Source organism: Urtica dioica, chromosome 7 (genome assembly GCF_054948205.1).
Source record: "Urtica dioica subsp. dioica isolate 48M chromosome 7, U.dioica_male_clone48M_v1_H2, whole genome shotgun sequence".
Taxonomy (NCBI): Eukaryota; Viridiplantae; Streptophyta; class Magnoliopsida; order Rosales; family Urticaceae; genus Urtica; species Urtica dioica.
The window spans coordinates 15,516,186-15,540,209 of NC_142762.1; the positions used below are offsets into that span (position 1 = coordinate 15,516,186).

A 24,024-nucleotide genomic window follows, 5' to 3' on the forward strand; every position below is an offset into this window, starting at 1 on the left:
CCTTGAGTTGAGTTTGAGTCCACGAGTCGACTAATACTCCTCGTGCCGACTCTTCACATATCTCCTCGAGACGAGTTCATTCCTCGAGTCGAGTTTGAGTCCACGAGTCGACTAATATTCCTCGTGCCGACTCTTGACATATCTCCTCGAGACGAGTTCATTCCTCTAGTCGAGTTTGAGTCCACGAGTCGACTAATACTCCTCGTGCCGACTCTTCACATATCTCCTCGAGACGAGTTCATTCCTCGAGTCGAGTTTGAGTCCACGAGTCGACTAATACTCCTCGTGCCGACTCTTCACATATCTCCTCGAGACGAGTTCATTCCTCGAGTCGAGTTTGAGTCCACGAGTCGACTAATACTCCTCGTGCCGACTCTTCACATATCTCCTCGAGACGAGTTCATTCCTCGAGTCGAGTTTGAGTCCACGAGTCGACTAATACTCCTCGTGCCGACTCTTCACATGTCTCCTCGAGATGGATTCATTCCTCGAGTCAAGACTCCGAGTCCGCGAGTCGACCGATGCTCCTCGCGCCGACTCTTCACGAAACTCCTCATGCAGGCTCTACGAGAGTCCTCGAGTTGAGCCCGAGTCCACAAGCCAACTAACCACTCCTCGTGCAGGCTCAACAAGAGCCCTCGAGTTGAATCCCATGTCCACAAGTCAACTAACTATTCCTCGTGCAGGCTCTACATGAGCCCTCGAGTTGAGTCTTGAGTTCGTGCTCGCCGCCCAGCTCGTCGGCCGATAGGCAACGAGTTACAAATGGGTTCAAGGTCTGCGTCCGCAGGGCGTATCTGGTCTAGCCAGCGTCCATGGGAAACCTCGCCACGCAAAAGTGGCATCGCGCTCGCCGCCCAGCTCGTCGGCCGATAGGCAACGAGTTACAAATGGGTTCAAGGTCTGCGTCCGAAGGGCGTATCTGGTCTAGCCAGCGTCCACGGGAAACCTCGCCACGCAAAAGTGTCATCACGCTCGCCGCCCAGCTCGTCGGCCGATAGGCAACGAGTTACAAATGGGTTCAAGGTCTGCGTCCGCAGGGCGTATCTGGTCTAGCCTGCGTCCGCGGGAAACATCGCCACACAAATGTGGCATCGTGCTCGCCGCCCAGCTCGTTGGCCGATAGGCAACGAGTTACAAATGGGTTCAAGGTCTGTGTCCGCAGGGCGTATCTGGTCTAGCCAGCGTCCACGGGAAACCTCGCCACGCAAAGGTGGCATCGCGCTCGCCGCCCAGCTCGTCGGCCGATAGGCAACGACTTACAAATGGGTTCAAGGTCTGCGTCCGCAGGGCGTATCTGGTCTAGCCAGCGTCCACGGGAAACCTCGCCACACAAATGTGGCTTCGCGCTCGCCGCCCAGCTCGTCGGCCGATAGGCAACGAGTTACAAATGGGTTCAAGGTCTGCGTCCGCAGGGCGTATCTGGTCTAACCAGCGTCCACGGGAAACCTCGCCACACAAATGTGGCATCGCGCTCGCCGCCCAGCTCGTGGGCCGATAGGCAACGAGTTACAAATGGGTTCAAGGTCTGCGTCCATACAACAAAGACGCGCAAATCGATTATGCCTTCGTTGGCAAATCGAGAAAACAAGACGCGCACAACACAAAAAAGACGTGCAAATCGATTATGCCTTCGTTGGCAAATCGAGAAAACAAGACGCCACAATACAAGAAAGACGTTCAAATCGATTATGCCTTTGTTGGCGAATCGAGAAAATAAGACGCGCACAATACAACAATGACGCGCAAATCGATTATGCCTTCGTTGGCAAATCGAGAAAACAAGACGCGCACAACACAACAAAGACGTGCAAATCGATCACGCCTTCGTTGGGAAGTCGAGGAAATAGGCCACGCACAATAAAGTCGTGCTAATCGATCACGCCCTCATTGGTAGATCGAGAAAATAAGCCGCGCACGATCGACCCGAAACCATAGGCTGTCCCTCGCGACGCGCGAAGGCCATTCCTCATGACGCAAACCCGAGAGCGTTCATCCCGCATCCGTATAAAGAGTAGATTTTGAGTTTCCACTCGATCTACGCTCGACCAGAAACTCGGGGGGCTAATGTTGTCGGTCCGTCTCGGACCGACGGGGACTAAGGCGTCACTTCGACCCACGCGACCGGTGCAAGGCCTCGGGCGGCGAAACCTTGCCTCGGCCTTTGGCCGGCCCGAACCGATGGCCGGGCCAAGGGTTAGCCGGCCAGCGGCCGGCCGTATGCTTGACCGGCCTATCGCCGGCCCAAAGGTCATTCGGCCAGTGACCGGCCATATGCTCAGCCGGCCAATGACCGGCCATATGCTCAGCTGGCCCATGGCCGGCCGGCCCTCCTCCAAGGCCTGCCCTCCTCCAAGGCCGGCACTCCAAGGCCGGCCCTCCTCCAAGGCCGGCACTCCAAGGCCGGCCCTCCTCCAAGGCCGGCCCTCCTCCAAGGCCGGCACTCCAAGGCCGGCCCTCCTCCAAGGCCGGCACTCCAAGGCCGGCCCTCCTCCAAGGCCTGCACTCCAAGGCCGGCCCTCCTCCAAGGACGGCACTCCAAGGACGGCCCTCCTCCAAGGCCGGCCCTCCTCCAAGGCTGGCTCTCCAAGGCCGGCCCTCTTCCAAGGCCGGCGCTCCAAGGACGGCCATCCTCCAAGGCCGGCCCTCCTCCAAGGCCGGCTCTCCAAGGCCGGCCCTCCTCCATGGCCGGCTCTCCAGAGCCGGCCATGGCCTCCATGGCCGAGTCAGAGCCGGCCATGGCCGAGTCAGAGCCGGCCATGGCCGGGTCAGAGGCGGCCTTCGCCCAAGGGGATGCCCAAAATGCCCCTTGGTCGCCTATAAATACCAAGGCACCCCCTTTGGTCCAGGGAACCCATTCTTGAGTACTGAAACGCTGCCGAACCCGTACCTCGCTCGTTTCTCTCAAGCTTTGGCCTCTAAACACACCTAAAACCTCTATACTCCACCTCAATCGCACTAATGTTGAGAGTCGGAGAGGTAAACAGGGGCACCCCCCCTGTTTCCCCTTTCTAGTTCACGTGTTCTCTGCTCCTTTTCAGGTACTCTGACGAACTCAAGGGACGTCCACAGCTAAGGGACGACTCGGGATACCGGGTCCGACACACTCGAGTCAAGACGAGACCACTTGGTCCGGCCTTGGGTCTAACCGTCTTTGGCTCCTAAATAGTTGTCCGAAAAACAGCGACAACACATACCGCGTAGAAGATGCCTACATGGCGCGACTAATTCGCAGTTGAAACGCTTATAGAACGCAAACCAGACAAACGGTCGTTGTATCTGAGGCAAAACCCTGCTTAGAGAAAAGACCTTCCAAGACGCCTACACGGCGCACGTCAGACGCCTACATGGCGCAACCAAGCCGTCCATCGCGACGCACCTAAGACATATACATGGCGCAACTAAGACGTGTACATGGCGCACGTAAGATGCCTACATGGCGCAACCAAGTCGTCCATCGGGACGCACCTAAGACGCATGCATGGCGCACTTCAGACGCATAAATGGCGCATGTGAGACCCCTACATGGTGCAACCACGTCGCCTACACGGCGCACCTAAGACGGCTACATGGCGCACGTAAGACACCTAAATGGCGCAACTAAGACGCCGACATGGCGCACGTAAGACGCATACATGGCGCAACCAAGTCACCTACACGGCGCACCTAAGCCACCTACATGGCGCAACAAAGACGCCCGCATGGCACACATAAGACGCCTACATGGCGGAAACAAGTTGCCTACATGGCACCTAAGACGCCTTCATGGCGCACTTAAGACGCCTACATGGTGCACTAAAGACGCCTACATAGCGCGCATAAGACGCCTACATCGCACGACTAATTCGCAGTTGAAACGCTTATAGAACACAAACCATACAAACAGTCGGTGTATCTGAGGCAAAACCCTGCTAAGACAAAAGTCCTGCCAATACGCCTACATGGCGCACGTAAGACGCCAACATGGCACAACCAAGCCGTACCTCGCTACGCACCTAAGACGTCTACATGGCACAACTAAGACGTTTACATGGCGCAACCAAGTCGTCCATCGGGACGCACCGAAGACGCATACATGGCGCACTTAAGACGCCTACATGGCGCAACCTAAGAGGCCTACATGGCGCACTTAAGACACCTACATTACGTAACTAAGACGCCAACATGGCGCACTTAAGACGCCTACATGGCGCAACTAGGATGCCTACATGGCACAAGTAAGACGCTTACATGGCACAACCAAGTCGCCTACACGGCGCACTTAAGACACCTACATGGCGCAACTAAGACACCTACATGGCGCACTTAAGATGCCTACATGGCGAAACTAAGACGCCTACATGGCGCACGTAAGACGCCTACATGGCGCAACCAAGTCGCCTACACGGGTACTTAAGACGCCTGCATGGCACACATAAGACGCCTACATGGCGGAAACAAGTTGCCTACATGGCACCTAAGACGCCTTCATGGCGCACTTAAGACGCCTACATGGTGCACTAAAGACGCCTACATAGCGCGCATAAGACGCCTTCATCGCACGACTAATTCGCAGTTGAAACGCTTATAGAACACAAACCATACAAACAGTCGGTGTATCTGAGGCAGAACCCTGCTAAGACAAAAGACCTGCCAATACGCCTACATGGCGCACGTAACACGCCAACATGGCACAACCAAGCCGTACCTCGCGACGCACCTAAGACGTCTACATGGCACAACTAAGACGTCTACATGGCGCACGTAAGATGAGTACATGGCGCAACCAAGTCGTCCATCGGGACGCACCGAAGACGCATACATGGCGCACTTAAGACGCCTACATGGCGCAACCTAAGAGGCCTACATGGCGCACTTAAGACACCTACATTACGCAACTAAGACGCCAACATGGCGCACTTAAGACGCCTACATGGCGCAACTAGGATGCCTACATGGCACAAGTAAGACGCTTACATGGCACAACCAAGTCGCCTACACGGCGCACTTAAGACACCTACATTGTGCAACTAAGACACCTACATGGCGCACTTAAGATGCCTACATGGCGAAACTAAGACGCCTACATGGCGCACGTAAGACGCCTACATGGCGCAACCAAGTCGCCTACACGGGTACTTAAGACGCCTGCATGGCACACATAAGACGCCTACATGGCGGAAACAAGTTGCCTACATGGCACCTAAGACGCCTTCATGGCGCACTTAAGACGCCTACATGGTGCACTAAAGACGCCTACATAGCGCGCATAAGACGCCTACATCGCACGACTAATTCGCAGTTGAAACGCTTATAGAACACAAACCATACAAACAGTCGGTGTATCTGAGGCAGAACCCTGCTAAGACAAAACACCTGCCAATACGCCTACATGGCGCACGTAAGACGCCAACATGGCACAACCAAGCCGTACCTCGCGACGCACCTAAGACGTCTACATGGCACAACTAAGACGTCTACATGGCGCACGTAAGATGAGTACATGGCGCAACCAAGTCGTCCATCGGGACGCACCGAAGACGCATACATGGCGCACTTAAGATGCCTACATGGCGCAACCTAAGAGGCCTACATGGCGCACTTAAGACACCTACATTACGCAACTAAGACGCCAACATGGCGCACTTAAGACGCCTACATGGCGCAACTAGGATGCCTACATTGCACAAGTAAGACGCTTACATGGCACAACCAAGTCGCCTACACGGTGCACTTAAGACACCTACATGGCGCAACTAAGACACCTACATGGCGCACTTAAGATGCCTACATGGCGAAACTAAGACGCCTACATGGCGCACGTAAGACGCCTACATGGCGCAACCAAGTCGCCTACACGGGTACTTAAGACGCCTGCATGGCGCAACTAAGACGCCTACATGGCGCACGTAAGACGCCTACATGGGGCAACCAGGTCGCCTACACGGCGCACCTAAGACGGCTATGTGGCGCAACAAAGACGCCTACATGGCGCCTGTAAGACGCCTACATGAAGCAAACAAGTCGCCTACGTGGCGCAAATTAGATGCCTACATGGCGCAACCAAGTAGCCTACACGGCGCACCTAAGACACCTACATGGCGCAAAAAAGACTCCTACATGGCGCACATAAGACGCCTACATGGAGCAAACAAGTCGCCTACATGGCGCACCTAAGACGCCTGGATGGCACACTTAAGACGCCTACATGGTGCACTAAAGACGCCTACATACCGCGCAGAAGATGCCTACATGGCGCGACTAATTCGCAATTGAAACGCTCATAGAACGCAAACCATACAAACGGTCGTTGTATCTAGGGCAAAACCCTGTTTAGACAAAAGACCTGCCAAGACGCCTACATGGCGCACGTAAGACGCCTACATGGCGCAACCAAGCCGTCCCTCGCGACACACCTAAGACGTCTACATGGCGCAACTAAGATGTGTACATGGCGCACGTAAGATGCCTACATGGCGCAACCAAGTCGTCCAACGGGACGCACCTAAGACGCATGCATGGCGCACTTAAGACGCCTACATGGCGCAACCTAAGAGGCCTACATGGTGCACTTAAGACACTGTACGAATTGATCTAGGGTTTAAGAAAAAGATTAAACGCTTCGGGAAGCGGCGGAATTTTAAAAAATTTCTTTACAAGTAAAAACAGTTTTTACTAACCTAGACAAAGAGCAAGTACATGTAATTAAAAACTAATATGAGCTAAAGTTGACTAACCTTTCTTGAAGCTTGAACTTTGAAGAAGCTTTTGGAAAGTTTGCAACCCTCGTCTCCCCTCGCAGCACGTCTCTCTTTCTTTCCTCGGCACCTCGAGCAACCACGAAAGTTTCTATCACTAAATCACTCGAAATAAAGGAATTAGTGAGTGGGCACTTTTAAACACTACGACTTAAGAACGAGTCTTGAAGTCGCAGAGCTAAACACTAGGTCGAGTGAGGACCTAGGTGCCAAAACAAGAAAAATCGAAAATAAACTAGAGAGAGAGAGAGGAGTTTCAGCCAAAGTTCTAGAGAGAGAGTCTCTCAAATCTCTTAAACTTGGATGATTGAAATGTGAGGAAATGAGGCTCCTATTTATAGGAGAGGTCTCACCTTCAATAAGGTAGTTTCCTCTTCTATAGAATATCACATATTCATGAGCCAATTTCCTCTTTTTCCCTTTGAGACACTTGGCCAACACAAGGCTTCTAGAAGCCTTGATTTGTTTCCTATTTTGTTCAAGGCTTGCCTTTTCTCTCAACATGGCCGATTCCCTTACAAGCATGTGTGGGAAATTTGTTTCCTCTTTTTCTTTTGGCAAGTATCTAAATACATTTATGCACAAAATAAACTCTCCTATTTCTCTATAGGGTAGGCCCCCAACATGTCTCTAGAAGGAGCTTCTAGAAGCTTCTTCATTTATTCATGAGAACATGAAAAAGGCCCATTAAGAATTTTCAATAAAACTCTTATGAAATGAAATTAATTCACGAGTCCCAATGATCAAGTCATGGCCGAGTGACATTAAGTCATCAAATGAACTTGTCAAAAAATTTATTGACATTCATTTCATCCTTTGTCTCAAAAGACAAAAATACCCTTTTGACTATTTTCGTTCTTGTTTTGACTTAGCTTCCAGTTTAACTATTCCTATCGATGTGATTCGTGAAAGTGACCTCATGGACCCAAATGAACAAAGCTTGAGCTAAACACTTGGACTCAAAAGTTCACAAACCTTTTCCAAGTTTAGCTTAATGCCAACTGACTCCACTAAAGAGCTGACACTGAAAATCTCTCGGTTCAAATGAATTTGTTTTCTACTCAAGAATTCGACCTAATTATGATGAGCGGATCCACTGAATATTATCTATGTTTACCCTTCATGAATGTCATCAGCTAGTCGGGATTTACTAAATAACCATTTTACCCTTCTAGCTGTTATTTCCTCAACTCCTTTGTCGCTTGTGAATAAGTTAGAAACAATGTATTGATGAGGAGCTAACAAGTCACATTGTTTCATCCAAAAGAGTCGGGACTCAATTTGGACACTGGTCAGTTCATTTATTCACACTCCAAGGAACAAAGCATGAGGTGACATACATTGCATTTCAGCAATCTTGTACATGAATTCCATATCTATGAGAACTTCACAAAGTTACTCATGACATACTCACAACTTAGTACTTCACCAATAGGCCCTGTTCGGAATCACATAGTGAGTCCGAACTCTGACTTTCTCAAATGAGAATACTAAGGTGTGAAATGGCATGTCTCATTTCAGGATTAAGGTAAGCATGATGCAATTCATACATAGTGACTTCGAGACATAAGAGGTTAAATGGTTTGTTCTTATCTTGTCTCTAGAAGTGCACTGGTCAATTCATTACCTTCGGAAGATACCTAGAAGAACTATAGAGTCTCCAACTCTCAATGCCTCATAACCAGACATCATAGATTCTTCTAACAATCATACTGAGGTCAATAGTCCTTTGACCCTTAGATTGCGAATATATCGTTTTAAGCAAACTACGAAGAGTTTGTTCATGCAAATCTACATTTGTCTCTTCGTAAGTTGTTAAGTTTGTTTATGGACTAAAAGACTAAGGTTTTATCATAAAGCATCAAACAAAGAAAGAATGAATGAACGTTTCAACTTTATTAATGAATGAATAGGCAATTACAAGCAAGAGTCTTCATGAGACTTTATTACATCAAATGTACAAAATAAAGATTACAACTCTTCTTGTGGGCACCATTGAAAACAAACTCCCACTTGACTCAAAGAAGACCTTGTTCGCTAGGGCCTTGGTGAATGGATCTGCTATAGATCTACTTCACTTCCACGTCTCCGCACTGCACGATCTCTCGAATCAAATGGTATTTCCTCTCAATATGCTTAGAGCGCTTATGGCTTCTAGGTTCCTTTGAGTTAGTGACAGCCCCACTATTATCACAATAAAGGGTCATGGGCTCGTCGACGTTTGGAACAACTTCCAAATACTTAAGGAATTTTCTAAGCCATACAGCCTCTTTGGATGCTTCACAAGCAGCCACATATTCTGCTTCCATTGTGGAGTCAGCAATGCAAGATTGCTTAATACTTCTCCACACAACAGCTCCACCGTTAAGGATGAAAACAGATCCCGAAGTGGATTTCCTGGAATCCTTATCCGCTTGAAAATCGGAGTCGGTATATCCCGTCATAGTCAGGTCAGTACCTGAGTATGTAAGCATCAAGTTCCTAGTTCTTCGAAGATACTTAAGAACATGCTTAACAGCAATCCAGTGCTCGGGTCCAGGGTTGGATTGGAAACGGCTAACTACGCCAACGGCGAAACATATATCAGGTCTAGTGCAAAGCATAGCATACATGAGGCTTCCTACGGCAGAGGCGTAAGGAATTTTCCTCATGTCTTCAATCTCTTGTGCAGTCTTGGGAGACTGGTCTTTAGAGAGTGAAACTCCATGCCTAAAGGGTGTTTGGCCCTTCTTGGAGTCTTGCATCGAGAAGCGATCCATCACCTTATCAATATAAGATGCTTGAGAGAGCGACAGGGTCCGGTTTTTCCTATCTCGAAAGATTTGGATCCCCAGAATGTACGCGGCTTCTCCTAGATCCTTCATATCGAATTGCTTTGCCAGCCAGACCTTAACCTCAGATAACTTACCCACGTCATTACCAATGAGTAGTATATCATCGACATATAGTACCAGAAACACAACTTTGCCTTCGTGTATTAACTTGTAAACACAAGGCTCATCTATTGACTGTTCAAAGCCAAAGCTCTTCACAGTTTCATCGAATCTAATATTCCATGACCTAGATGCTTGCTTTAGTTCATAAATGGATTTAAGCAACTCACAAAACTTGGTCTCTTGACCTTTATCCACGAAACCGTCTGGTTGAGCCATGTAAATGCGCTCGTCAAGATTGCCATTCAGAAAGGCTGTCTTGACATCCATTTGCCAGATCTCATAGTCGAGAGCTGCAGCTATGGATAGGAGTATGCGGATGGATTTAAGCATCGCGACTGGCGAGAAGGTTTCTTCATAGTCAATCCCTTCTTGTTGGGTATAACCCTTCGCCACAAGTCGTGCTTTGAACTTCTCAACGTTCCCATCAGGACCCCTTTTCTTCTTGTATATCCACTTACACCCTACGAGTTTAATCCCTTCAGGAAGGTCTACAAGTTTCCAGACATTGTTGACATACATCGAGTGCATTTCAACTTTCATGGCGTCAAGCCAAAGGTTTGATTCAGAACAAGCCATCGCTTGGCTATAGGAAACAGGGTCATCCATGTCGGAGACGGCTACAAGAGAGTCTCCATAAGACATGTACCTGTCAGGCTTTTGAGTAGCCCTCCCACTACGTCTAAGTACTACTTGACGAGATTCTGATGAGTTAGGTTGTGTTTCAGTTGGGGTAAGAACAGTTCTTACAGATGAGGTAGAAGCTTCCTCACCCAACTTTTCTTCAAGCACAATTTTGCTTCTAGGTTTTGCATCTTTCATAAAGTCCTCCTCGAGGAAACGAGCATTCGTGCTAACGAAAGTCTTATCGTCCTCGGGACTATAGAAAGTAAAACCTTTGGTTTCCTTTGGATATCCCACAAACAGGCACAATTCTGACCTACTAGCCAACTTGCTAGTCTTTTGCCTCAGCACGTGTGCAGGGCAACCCCAAATTCGGATGCGGCCAAGATTCACTTTACGGCTAGTCCATCGTTCATAAGGAGTACCAGGAACCGTTTTGGACGGAACTTGGTTCAGAATATAGGCGGCTGTTTCAAGGGCATATCCCCAAAAGGAAAGCGGGAGTGATGAGTAACTCATCATTGATCTAACCATCTCCATAAGAGTTCGGTTTCTTCTCTCTGACACTCCGTTTTGTTGAGGTGTGCCAGGTGCGGTAAGCTGAGAAGCGATACCTTCTTCTTTACGAAAGTCATCGAACTCTCCAGACATATACTCACCACCTCGATCAGATCGAAGGGTTTTGATCACTTTGCCAGTTTGCTTTTCCACTAAAGCCCTAAAGACCTTAAATACGTTAAAGGTCTCGGATTTGTGTTTAAGCAAATAGACAAACCCATATCGTGAGTAATCATCGGTGAAGGTAACGAAGTATTCGTATCCTCCATGTGCCTGTTGGTTGAGCGGACCACATACATCAGAATGTACTAGTTCCAGCAACTCAGTGGCTCTTCGACCCTTATCAGAGAAAGGTCGCTTAGTCATTTTTCCTTCTATGCAGGATTCACAAGTAGGTAGTGAACCTATTGCAGAGTCTTGGAGTGGACCATCCCTCACAAGTCTCTTAATCCTATCTAGACTGATATGACCAAGTCTTAAGTGCCAGAGGTATGTTGATTGTGTTAGATCGGAGGATTCAGAAAGTTTGATCCTCTTTGGCTCCCTAATTAGATCGTTATCTATTTCGGTGTCTAAAAGAGAAGGTTGAGTGGGATAGATGTAGAAAAGAGCATTCTTCATACATGCATCAGTGACAAAAGAATTATCAGGAAACGAAATACGAATTCCATTCTTAATAAACTTTAAACAATAATCTTGCTCACGAAGACGAGCAACTGATATTAAGTTCTTCCCAAAGGTAGGAACAAAATAAACATTATTCAAGTTTAAAGTGCAGTCTTCAAAAGACAGTGTCACGGATCCCACAGCCTTTGCAGACACCAGGCTCCCATCACCCCATTTGAAACAGAACTCGCCTTCCTCTAAGCTTTTGGTTTTCTTGAAACCATTCAAGGAACAACAAATATGGTTAGTAGCAGCGGAGTCAAGAATCCACGTTGATTCATTATCAGCTACTAAGCATGCTTCGGAAACTAGTACAATACTATGTTCCTTTGCTTTGAGATTGGCAGGACAGTTCTTTTTATCGGCCTTGTGAGGTCTCTTCTTAGTTCCAGAGGCGGAGGCTTTTTGCTCAGTAGCATGTGCCTCTCCTTGATTCCTCTCTCTCTTAGTGAGACCTACAGCAGTGTGAAGTTCCTTCATAAGCTTGGTAATAGTGTACTCTAGCTTGTTTATGAAGTAGTTCATTTTGGAGGTATCAAGAGATGCGGGGAGAGTTTCTAAGATCATATCTATGATATTCTTCCCATCAATCTCAGATCCTAGGATTTCATTTTTATTCAGAAAACTAATGATCAGTATCATGAAGTCTCCAACCGGAGTCCTAGCCTGCATATGACAGTTCATAAACTGTCGGACTGCTTGTAGCCTTGTTTGACGCCTTTGCCCTCCAAACATCTCACGGAGATTGTAGAGCATGTCAGCGGCAGTCTCGATGTCACGATGTTGCTCTTTCAGCACATTGTTCATAGATGCCAAGATATAGCACCTCACAATCTCATCGGATCGAAGCCAGGCCGCTAAGGCGTCATTGTCCTCTTGAGTTGAATCATCATTCGTCAGAGGAGGACACGGGGTGGTGAGTACCCATTGTGCTTGTTAACGGTAGGTATTACGTCGAGGTTACGTTTCGAATCTACGTAGTTTTCGTTTTCGAGTTTGATCGAGGAAAGAAAGATTCAAAGATGGTTGAGAGACATATTGCCTATATAAGTTGAAACAAGTTTATGATCAGTCTTTGGTTTAGGATTTAAGTTTTATTAAGACTTTTATAAAATCCAAAGGTGTTATAAACCAAACGATAATTTACTCCCTCAAGAGAAGGCCGCAAAAAATCTCCTTTTATAAGTAAATGACACATCATTAATGCTAAGCCAACATGTCAGTACATCTATTTTGACTAGCCACCTTTTAAATTGGTTTGATCACTCACATCCTTTCGCAGAGCCTCAAGGGAGGATTACTAGGGATTGAGCCTAAGTGTGCAACCAACCACTTAGTCCAAAAGGTCAACTTTGAAAAACAATCCCCCAAGGGGAGGCCTTGCCATCATCGTCTCACTCTCGGACGTAGCTCATTGAGCAATGATCGAAGCAATAACGCCTTGGAGTACTCCCATTTAAGTGAGGGTCGCAACAGCGGCTCTTAGTCCCACGTTAATTGCTTTTTTCATTTGTTTTGGGGATCGTGGGTTACAAACAACAAGTATAAGCCTCCCACTTAGTTTTTGGAGTTGGTTCATCGACTCTTATAAGTTCGGAAACAGATTTCCTAGTTAAAGAGCGACAGAGCGGACAACTAGAAGAGAATCCTAGATCGACATGTTTAGAGCAGTATTAGTGCATAAAGGCACAAGGTACATACTCGATCTTTTCCTATTTTCTATTTCGGGAAAGTGCATGAGGGAAGTGTGAACTTCAACTCACTCGAACACTTGAAAGTTTGAGATTACACATCTTTTTATTTTTCGGCTTGTCTACAAAGAGACCTCCCACTCAAATTTTCAAGAGCATATAGATTTTGAACATATGTGATATAGATATAGTTTTGAAAACATTTTGAAAACTTATTTGATTTGGGTGACAAAATATTTTCAAGTTTGAAAGTGAAAACGGTTTTTCAAAATTCAAACTAGTTTTGTAAAAACTCAATTTCAATTAATCTTTCAAAAATCAAAACTTTTAATCTTACACATCATGTTTATAATCATATGAAAAACATTTTTGCTCAAGAAAATTTTCTCATTAGTGTTATAACTCATGGTAGTGGGGTTTGAAAATCCGGATTTCTAAATAAAAACTGGAGTTTCAGACAGCCGCGCACCTCGGAGTAAAATCGCCATATCTGGCGGCTCCGATGTCCTTTTGAGCCGAAACTGGTGGCATTGGACAGAGGACAGACAGAGCTTTAATTTGATTCAAGAATCATTAAATTTCGATTTCTGAGAAGTGAGGTATGCCACTTTTAATGCGGGTTTACTCCAGCTCGAAGAAAAAGAAATAATTAAAGCTTGGTCCTTTTTAGGTGCGAAAAAGAATCGAGTGTAACGGAACGCTTTATGAAGGTTGTTAAAGCTTTTATTTGTGTTTTATTAGCAAGGTAATAACATGATATAAAAGAAATAAGAACAAGCATAAAACGAATACGGTAAATAAAAGAAACTAGAAAGACAAGGTAACTAGTCACAAAATTTACCGAAATTTCTCAAACATTTAAAACACGTTTTTCAATATAAAAAATTAAAAACTTTTAGAACTGATTCTAATTTGTTTTAAAAACATCCCAAACTCATAGAAAATCAACATGCTTTTAAATTTAAAGAGAAGAGCAACTAAATTAAAAAAAAACTAAGATTACAATTCTAACTTGTCACAAAATTAGTAAACTTTCGAAAACGATTTTCAAGCTCATAATTTTAAAAACATGTACATGCATCTCTTTGACCATAGCTCTGATACCATTTGTTGGAATTGATCTAGGGTTTAAGAAAAAGATTAAACGCTTCGGGAAGCGGCGGAATTTTAAAAAATTTCTTTACACTTAAAAACAGTTTTTACTAACCTAGACAAAGAGCAAGTACATGTAATTAAAAATTAATATGAGCTAGAAGTTTACTAACCTTTCTTGAAGCTTGAACTTTGAAGAAGCTTTTGGAAAGTTTGCAACACTCGTCTCCCCTCGCAGCACGTCTCTCTTTCTTTCCTCGGCACCTCGAGCAACCACGAAAGTTTCTATCACTAAATCACTCGAAATAAAGGAATTAGTGAGTGGGCACTTTTAAACACTACGACTTAAGAACGAGTCTTGAAGTCGCAGAGCTAAACACTAGGTCGAGTGAGAACCTAGGTGCCAAAACAAGAAAAATCGAAAATAAACTAGAGAGAGAGAGAGAGGAGTTTCGGCCAAAGTTCTAGAGAGAGAGTCTCTCAAATCTCTTAAACTTGGATGATTGAAATGTGAGGAAATGAGGCTCCTATTTATAGGAGAGGTCTCACCTTCAATAAGGTAGTTTCCTCTTCTATAGAATATCACATATTCATGAGCCAATTTCCTCTTTTTCCCTTTGAGACACTTGGCCAACACAAGGCTTATAGAAGCCTTGATTTGTTTCCTATTTTGTTCAAGGCTTGCCTTTTCTCTCTACATGGCCGATTCCCTTACAAGCATGTGTGGGAAATTTGTTTCCTCTTTTTCTTTTGGCAAGTATCTAAATACATTTATGCACAAAATAAACTCTCCTATTTCTCTATAGGGTAGGCGCCCAACATGTCTCTAGAAGGAGCTTCTAGAAACTTCTTCATTTATTCATGAGAACATGAAAAAGGCCCATTAAGAATTTTCAATAAAACTCTTATGAAATGAAATTAATTCACGAGTCCCAATGATCAAGTCATGGCCGAGTGACATTAAGTCATCAAATGAACTTGTCAAAAAATTTATTGACATTCATTTCATCCTTTGTCTCAAAAGACAAAAATACCCTTTTGACTATTTTCGTTCTTGTTTTGACTTAGCTTCCAGTTTAACTATTCCTATCGATGTGATTCGTGACAGTGACCTCATGGACCCAAATGAACAAAGCTTGAGCTAAACACTTGGACTCAAAAGTTCACAAACCTTTTCCAAGTTTAGCTTAATGCCAACTGACTCCACTAAAGAGCTGACACTGAAAATCTCTCGGTTCAAATGAATTTGTTTTCTACTCAAGAATTCGACCTAATTATGATGAGCGGATCCACTGAATATTATCTATGTTTACCCTTCATGAATGTCATCAGCTAGTCGGGATTTACTAAATAACCATTTTACCCTTCTAGCTGTTATTTCCTCAACTCCTTTGTCGCTTGTGAATAAGTTAGAAACAATGTATTGATGAGGAGCTAACAAGTCACATTGTTTCATCCAAAAGAGTCGGGACTCAATTTGGACACTGGTCAGTTCATTTATTCACACTCCAAGGAACAAAGCATGAGGTGACATACATTGCATTTCAGCAATCTTGTACATGAATTCCATATCTATGAGAACTTCACAAAGTTACTCATGACATACTCACAACTTAGTACTTCACCAATAGGCCCTGTTCGGAATCACATAGTGAGTCCGAACTCTGACTTTCTCAAATGAGAATACTAAGGTGTGAAATGGCATGTCTCATTTCAGGATTAAGGTAAGCATGATGCAATTCATACATAGTGACTTCGAGACATAAGAGGTTAAATGGTTTGTTCTTATCTTGTCTCTAGAAGTGCACTGGTCAATTCAGTACCTTCGGAAGATACCTAGAAGAACTATAGAGTCTCCAACTCTCAATGCCTCATAACCAGACATCATAGATTCTTCTAACAATCATACTGAGGTCAATAGTCCTTTGACCCTTAGATTGCGAATATATCGTTTTAAGCAAACTACGAAGAGTTTGTTCATGCAAATCTACATTTGTCTCTTCGTAAGTTGTTAAGTTTGTTTATGGACTAAAAGACTAAGGTTTTATCATAAAGCTTCAAACAAAGAAAGAATGAATGAACGTTTCAACTTTATTAATGAATGAATAGGCAATTACAAGCAAGAGTCTTCATGAGACTTTATTACATCAAATGTACAAAATAAAGATTACAACTCTTCTTGTGGGCACCATTGACAACAAACTCCCACTTGACTGAAAGAAGACCTTGTTCGCTAGGGCCTTGGTGAATGGATCTGCTAGAGATCTACTTCACTTCCACGTCTCCGCACTGCACGATCTCTCGAATCAAATGGTATTTCCTCTCAATATGCTTAGAGCGCTTATGGCTTCTAGGTTCCTTTGAGTTAGTGACAGCCCCACTATTATCACAATAAAGGGTCATGGGCTCGTCGACGTTTGGAACAACTTCCAAATACTTAAGGAATTTTCGAAGCCATACAGCCTCTTTGGATGCTTCACAAGCAGCCACATATTCTGCTTCCATTGTGGCGTCAACAATGCAAGATTGCTTAATACTTCTCCACACAACAGCTCCACCATTAAGGATGAAAACAGATCCCGAAGTGGATTTCCTAGAATCCTTATCCGCTTGAAAATCGGAGTCGGTATATCCCGTCATAGTCAGGTCAGTACCTGAGTATGTAAGCATCAAGTTCCTAGTTCTTCGAAGATACTTAAGAACATGCTTAACAGCAATCCAGTGCTCGGGTCCAGGGTTGGATTGGAAACGGCTAACTACGCCAACGGCAAAACATATATCAGGTCTAGTGCAAAGCATAGCATACATGAGGCTTCCTACGGCAGAGGCGTAAGGAATTTTCCTCATGTCTTCAATCTCTTGTGCAGTCTTGGGAGACTGGTCTTTAGAGAGTGAAACTCCATGCCTAAAGGGTGTTTGGCCCTTCTTGGAGTCTTGCATCGAGAAGCGATCCATCACCTTATCAATATAAGATGCTTGAGAGAGCGACAGGGTCCGGTTTTTCCTATCTCGAAATATTTGGATCCCCAGAATGTACGCGGCTTCTCCTAGATCCTTCATATCGAATTGCTTTGCCAGCCAGACCTTAACCTCAGATAACTTACCCAGGTCATTACCAATGAGTAGTATATCATCGACATATAGTACCAGAAACACAACTTTTCCTTCGTGTATTAACTTGTAAACACAAGGCTCATCTATTGACTGTTCAAAGCCAAAGCTCTTCATAGTTTCATCGAATCTAATATTCCATGACCTAGATGCTTGCTTTAGTCCATAAATGGATTTAAGCAACTCACAAACCTTGGTCTCTTGACCTTTATCCACGAAACCGTCTGGTGGAGCCATGTAAATGCGCTCGTCAAGATTGCCATTCAAAAAGACTGTCTTGACATCCATTTGCCAGATCTCATAGTCGAGAGCTGCAGCTATGGATAGGAGTATGCGGATGGATTTAAGCATCGCGACTGGCGAGAAGGTTTCTTCATAGTCAATCCCTTCTTGTTGGGTATAACCCTTCGCCACAAGTCGTGCTTTGAACGTCTCAATGTTCCCATCAGGACCCCTTGTCTTCTTGTATATCCACTTACACCCTACGGGTTTAATCCCTTCAGGAAGGTCTACAAGTTTCCAGACATTGTTGACATACATCGAGTGCATTTCAACTTTCATGGCGTCAAGCCAAAGGTTTGATTCAGAACAAGCCATTCGCTTGGCTATAGGAAACAGGGTCATCCATGTCGGAGACGGCTACAAGAGAGTCTCCATAAGACATGTACCTGTCAGGCTTTTGAGTAGCCCTCCCACTACATCTAAGTACTACTTGACGAGATTCTGATGAGTTAGGTTGTGTTTCAGTTGGGGTAAGAACAGTTCTTACAGATGAGGTAGAAGCTTCCTCACCCAACTTTTCTTCAAGCACAATTTTGCTTCTAGGTTTTGCATCTTTCATAAAGTCCTCCTCGAAGAAATGAGCATTCGTGCTAACGAAAGTCTTATCGTCCTCGGGACTATAGAAAGTAAAACCTTTGGTTTCCTTTGGATATCCCACAAACAGGCACAATTCTGACCTACTAGCCAACTTGCTAGTCTTTTGCCTCAGCACGTGTGCAGGGCAACCCCAAATTCGGATGCGGCCAAGATTCACTTTACGGCCAGTCCATCGTTCATAAGGAGTACCAGGAACCGTTTTGGACGGAACTTGGTTCAGAATATAGGCGGCTGTTTCAAGGGCATATCCCCAAAAGGAAAGCGGGAGTGATGAGTAACTCATCATTGATCTAACCATCTCCATAAGAGTTCGGTTTCTTCTCTCTGACACTCCGTTTTGTTGAGGTGTGCCAGGTGCGGTAAGCTGAGAAGCGATACCTTCTTCTTTAAGAAATTCATCGAACTCTCCAGACATATACTCACCACCTCGATCAGATCGAAGGGTTTTGATCACTTTGCCAATTTGCTTTTCCACTAAAGCCCTAAAGACCTTAAATACGTTAAAGGTCTCGGATTTGTGTTTAAGCAAATAGACAAACCCATATCGTGAGTAATCATCGGTGAAGGTAACGAAGTATTCGTATCCTCCACGTGCCTGTTGGTTGAGCGGACCACATACATCAGAATGTACTAGTTCCAGCAACTCAGTGGCTCTTCGACCCTTATCAGAGAAAGGTCGCTTAGTCATTTTTCCTTCTATGCAGGATTCACAAGTAGGTAGTGAACCTATTGCAGAGTCTTGGAGTGGACCATCCCTCACAAGTCTCTTAATCCTATCTAGACTGATATGACCAAGTCTTAAGTGCCAGAGGTATGTTGATTGTGTTAGATCGGAGGATTCAGAAAGTTTGATCCTCTTTGGCTCCCTAATTAGATCGTTATCTATTTCGGTGTCTAAAAGAGAAGGTTGAGTGGGATAGATGTAGAAAAGAGCATTCTTCATACATGCATCAGTGACAAAAGAATTATCAGGAAACGAAATACGAATTCCATTCTTAATAAACTTTAAACAATAATCTTGCTCACGAAGACGAGCAACTGATATTAAGTTCTTCCCAAAGGTAGGAACAAAATAAACATTATTCAAGTTTAAAGTGCAGTCTTCAAAAGACAGTGTCACGGATCCCACAGCCTTTGCAGACACCAGGCTCCCATCACCCCATTTGAAACAGAACTCGCCTTCCTCTAAGCTTTTGGTTTTCTTGAAACCATTCAAGGAACAACAAATATGGTTAGTAGCAGCGGAGTCAAGAATCCACGTTGATACATTATCAGCTACTAAGCATGCTTCGGAAACTAGTACAATACTATGTTCCTTTGCTTTGAGATTGGCAGGACAGTTCTTTTTATCGGCCTTGTGAGGTCTCTTCTTAGTTCCAGAGGCGGAAGCTTTTTGCTCAGTAGCATGTGCCTCTGCTTGATTCCTCTCTCTCTTAGTGAGACCTACAGCAGTGTGAAGTTCCTTCATAAGCTTGGTAACAGTGTACTCTAGCTTGTTTATGAAGTAGTTCATTTTGGAGGTATCAAGAGATTCGGGGAGAGTTTCTAAGATCATATCTATGATATTCTTCCCATCAATCTCAGATCCTAGGATTTCATTTTTATTCAGAAAACTAATGATCAGTATCATGAAGTCTCCAACAGGAGTCCTAGCCTACATATGACAGTTCATAAACTGTCGGACTGCTTGTAGCCTTGTTTGACGCCTTTGCCCTCCAAACATCTCAAGGAGATTGTAGAGCATGTCAGCGGCAGTCTCGATGTCACGATGTTGCTCTTTCAGCACATTGTTCATAGATGCCAAGATATAGCACCTCACAATCTCATCGGATCGAAGCCAGGCCGCTAAGGCGTCATTGTCCTCTTGAGTTGAATCATCATTCGTCAGAGGAGGACACGGGGTGGTGAGTACCCATTTGTGCTTGTTAACGGTAGGTATTACGTCGAGGTTACGTTTCGAATCTACGTAGTTTTCGTTTTCGAGTTTGATCGAGGAAAGAAAGATTCAGAGATGGTTGCACTAGTAGAAAAATGACTTTTAATGGCGCCTCTTTAATGGCGTTAGTGAAAAAAAACGCCATTAAAAGTAATTATTGTATTTTCGAGATTGTGTTTAAAGCAAAAGACGAATTAGAGAGCGACACGTCACTTTTGGAAGAGGTACAACAAAAAAATATTCATGGCGTTTAAATTTGAAACGTCATTAAAAAAATGTAAACCAACCATTGAATGCCATGTGGTTAAAATTATATATGATGACATTTAAAATAAAAACGCCATTAAAAATGTTAAAATTTCGTTGTCACTGTAGCGTATAATCCAATCAGCCGTTGACACGTGGGAATTAAATATATAATAGCGTTCCTTTTTCGAACGCCATTAAAAGATTTACACCAAGCCACACGGCAGCCACGCGGCGTTTTATGGTTGGTTTAGAGTTGTAATGGCGTGCAGAAGTTGAACGCAATTAAAGATGTGCCCCAAAAAAAAAATTCTGTATTTAATCTCTCTGCCTCCGCGCGACCCCAAAGCTTCTAAGCCGATGGCGCTTCTCCGCAGAATCCTGAAACAAAAAAGAAAAAAAAGTTTGAAAAAAAGATACGATTGCAGCAGAGGAGCATAAAAAGAGAAGACGAACGACGGAACGAGTCTCACTCCGCGCGACCCAGACGAACGCCGAACGCGCCATCTCCGCGCGACCCAAACGAAGGCGCCATCTCCTCCGCCTCCGCGCGACCCAAACGAGAGCCTCTCCTCCGCGCCATCTCCGCGCGACCCAAACGAAGGCGCCATCTCCTCCGCCTCCGCGCGACCCAAACGAGGGCCTCTCCTCCGCGCCATCTCCTCCGCGCGCGCGTCAAGTCCGACCGAGCCCTGCTAAATCAAGGTGAGGAATTAGAAAATTCTCCCCAAATTTTCATACAAATAATTGATTTAAGCCAAGGATTAGATTAGGCTGTGTTAATTAGCCAATATATGGATCATGAAAGAATTAGGGAAACACATACGGTGGCGACAAAGCAGCGGTGATTTGGTCTATTTCGGTCGAGCGTCGCCACCGCCTGGTTCTAAAATCCATGCGTCCCGTCTCTCCAGTTTTTGACTCGACTGAGTCTTCGTCGACGACCTTAATTTGGGCTTGGCTCATCTTGTCGCCGGTCAGCTTTCTTCACCGTCTACATTTCTAGTAAGTGATACGGTTCATGAAATGAAATATGACTTTGGGTCTGTATATATAGGGTAAATATAGATACGGTTCATCAAATCCAAAGAATAAATTTTAGGGTTTCTTCTTTGAATCTTTGAATGCTTTCATTTTCTCGGTCGTGCATTCTCACTCTCGTGTCGCCCTACCATAAGCATTCATTTTTGTTCTGTTTTTATATTAAATCTCAAGTTTTGGTTATAGTTAATTTGTCTTTTAAAATATATTGGTTCAATTTCAGGTCTTAACTGTCAATCAAAACACACACCATATTATGTATGAAAAATAAATTAGTAACATTGAAAATAGTATATGAAAGTTATTTAATATCCACTTCTATAGCCCGGCGGTAATATTTTGTTTTGAAGATTTTTATTGAAATGATTTTCCAAACTGGTATCTGATAAAATAAAATAATTTTTAAAAATTAAACTCTGTCATTCCAGGTTCATATGATGATGCAATTGCTGGTGAGATGATAGAACGATGGAATTAGAATTTTTATTTCATTATGCTTTTAAGCGACGAACAGTCCGGTTCTCCGCTGCACATCACCGTCGGACATCGACGCTGCTCGTCGCCGTCATTCTCCGTCGGTTATCTTCTATGGTCTCCGCTCCTCTCGGATAGCCCAAAATATTTTCAGGACCGGCCTGCCACAATAGAATCAAAGGTTAGGGTTTTTATTTTATTTTATAAACTTTCATGGTTGAATTATTTTGTAAAGGAAATTAACCTGTTTTGGAATGTTTATGTAGTGATTTTCGTAGAATCTCGGCCCTTTCTGAAAAATTCCAACCCCAATTGGCCATGAGAAATCCATGTTGAGGTTTTTTTTCCCAATTTGCTATGTTTTCCGAAATTGGTTGAGGCTTAAGCATGTTTTTCAATTTGCTATGTTTTTCTACTAGTGTGTGCTTTTGATTCGGGTGCATTTGTGACAATTTTGCAATGGTTATTTTCTCTGAATTTTCTCTGAATTTTCGGTGTTATTTTTTTCAGATTTCAAGAAGGAACTGAGGTCGCTGAACAGAGAATTGTTGCTATACGATTTGGAGCTCGCCGATTGCCTGGTCGAGAGGCCTTCACAGTACGCCGATTTGGAAAATTCAAGACATATCTCTCATTTTCAAAAACTTGCATCACCTCCTCACTTCTTTACGGCCTCATCAGGTAATTTTTGTTTTTTTGTTTGTTTTTTGAATGGTCTTGTTACTGAATTGAGGGTTCAAGTCTCAATCCTCTTTCTCAGGCAGTATTGTTGATGTTTATAATTAATTCAATATTCAAGAGGTAAAACTCTTCTGTTAATGAACTTTATACCTGTTATCTATTAGAAAATCTTTTACAAGGAATAGTTGTGGCTTGAAGCTTTTTAAGAAGAGGTATGTGTGTGCTGGTAAAATCTTATTTTCATACCAGCTTTGACTCTTAATATGTGTGTGCTCTGTCTATCCAAGGAATTGCACAATGAAATTAGTCTATCACTTGCTCGAAAACATGAACAAAACACAATATTTTTAAGGTCTTGCGTGCATGTTGATTTCGATACAAAAGATTACGAATCTGAACATTTTATTGAAGCCCTAACTGGAACAAAAAATTAAGGCCCAAAATGAGTGAGCCAAAAGAGGAAATTCCTAGCAATCAACTTGCGAGATACACCATTTTCGGCAAGCTCCTAGCAAGAGAGCGAGAACTCCAGATGGTAATTCCTCTCTCCCGGCTCGGTAATCAGAATTTTAATAACAAGCTTATAGCTAGGGGGTTATAAATGAATATACTTAGATGTTGTGATATTTTGATAATAGTTTGCTATAGAAAAGTTAGAAGTTATAAGATATGAGTGTCTTGATTTCCATCATTTTGTAATTCCTTCCTTATCAATGTTACTAAAATATCAGCTCATTACAGTTTTGTGTTTTGTGTTTTTATTTTATTTTAACAGCTACCAGGAAAAGGTCTAGATCATGTTTGTGCGGATGCTGACATTAGCAGAACTTTTAATGGCGTTTAAAGAATGAAGGCCATTAAATGTCCCAGTGTTCACGTGGCTGCTGACATGGCAGAACTTTTAATGGCGTTTAAAAAATGAAGGCCATTAAATGTCCTAGTCCACGTCGTCACATTTAATGGCGTTTTTTCATTTAAGCGCCATCGTAGACTTTTAATGTCGCCTCTTTTAATGGCGTTTATAAAGTGCCATTAAATATATTTAATGGCGCATTTTGAACGCCATTAAAGGCCTTTTTTCTACTAGTGTTGAGAGACATATTGCCTATATAAGTTGAAACAAGTTTATGATCAGTCTTTGGTTTAGGATTTAAGTTTTATTAAGACTTTTATAAAATCCAAAGGTGTTATAAACCAAACGATAATTTACTCCCTCAAGAGAAGGCCGCAAAAAATCTCCTTTTATAAGTAAATGACACATCATTAATGCTAAGCCAAGATGTCAATACATCTATTTTGACTAGCCACCTTTTAAATTGGTTTGATCACTCACATCCTTTCGCAGAGCCTCAAGG

At 44.0% G+C, this 24,024-nt stretch overlaps 1 long non-coding RNA gene across 3 annotated transcripts; it reads left to right on the forward strand.

Annotated features, from left to right (window-relative positions):
• The first annotated feature begins 21,083 nt into the window (after positions 1-21,083).
• LOC149390274 (uncharacterized) lies at positions 21,084-23,760 on the forward strand. Of its 3 annotated transcripts, none has more exons than XR_016300229.1 (5): positions 21,084-21,478; positions 21,943-22,169; positions 22,499-22,669; positions 22,834-23,204; positions 23,445-23,760. It is a non-coding gene; the product is annotated as an uncharacterized LOC149390274 (long non-coding RNA). The 3 variants fall into 3 exon arrangements; XR_016300230.1 differs by having other exon boundaries at positions 23,105-23,204; XR_016300228.1 differs by lacking the exon at positions 23,445-23,760 and having other exon boundaries at positions 22,834-23,434.
• Positions 23,761-24,024: the final 264 nt, after the last annotated feature.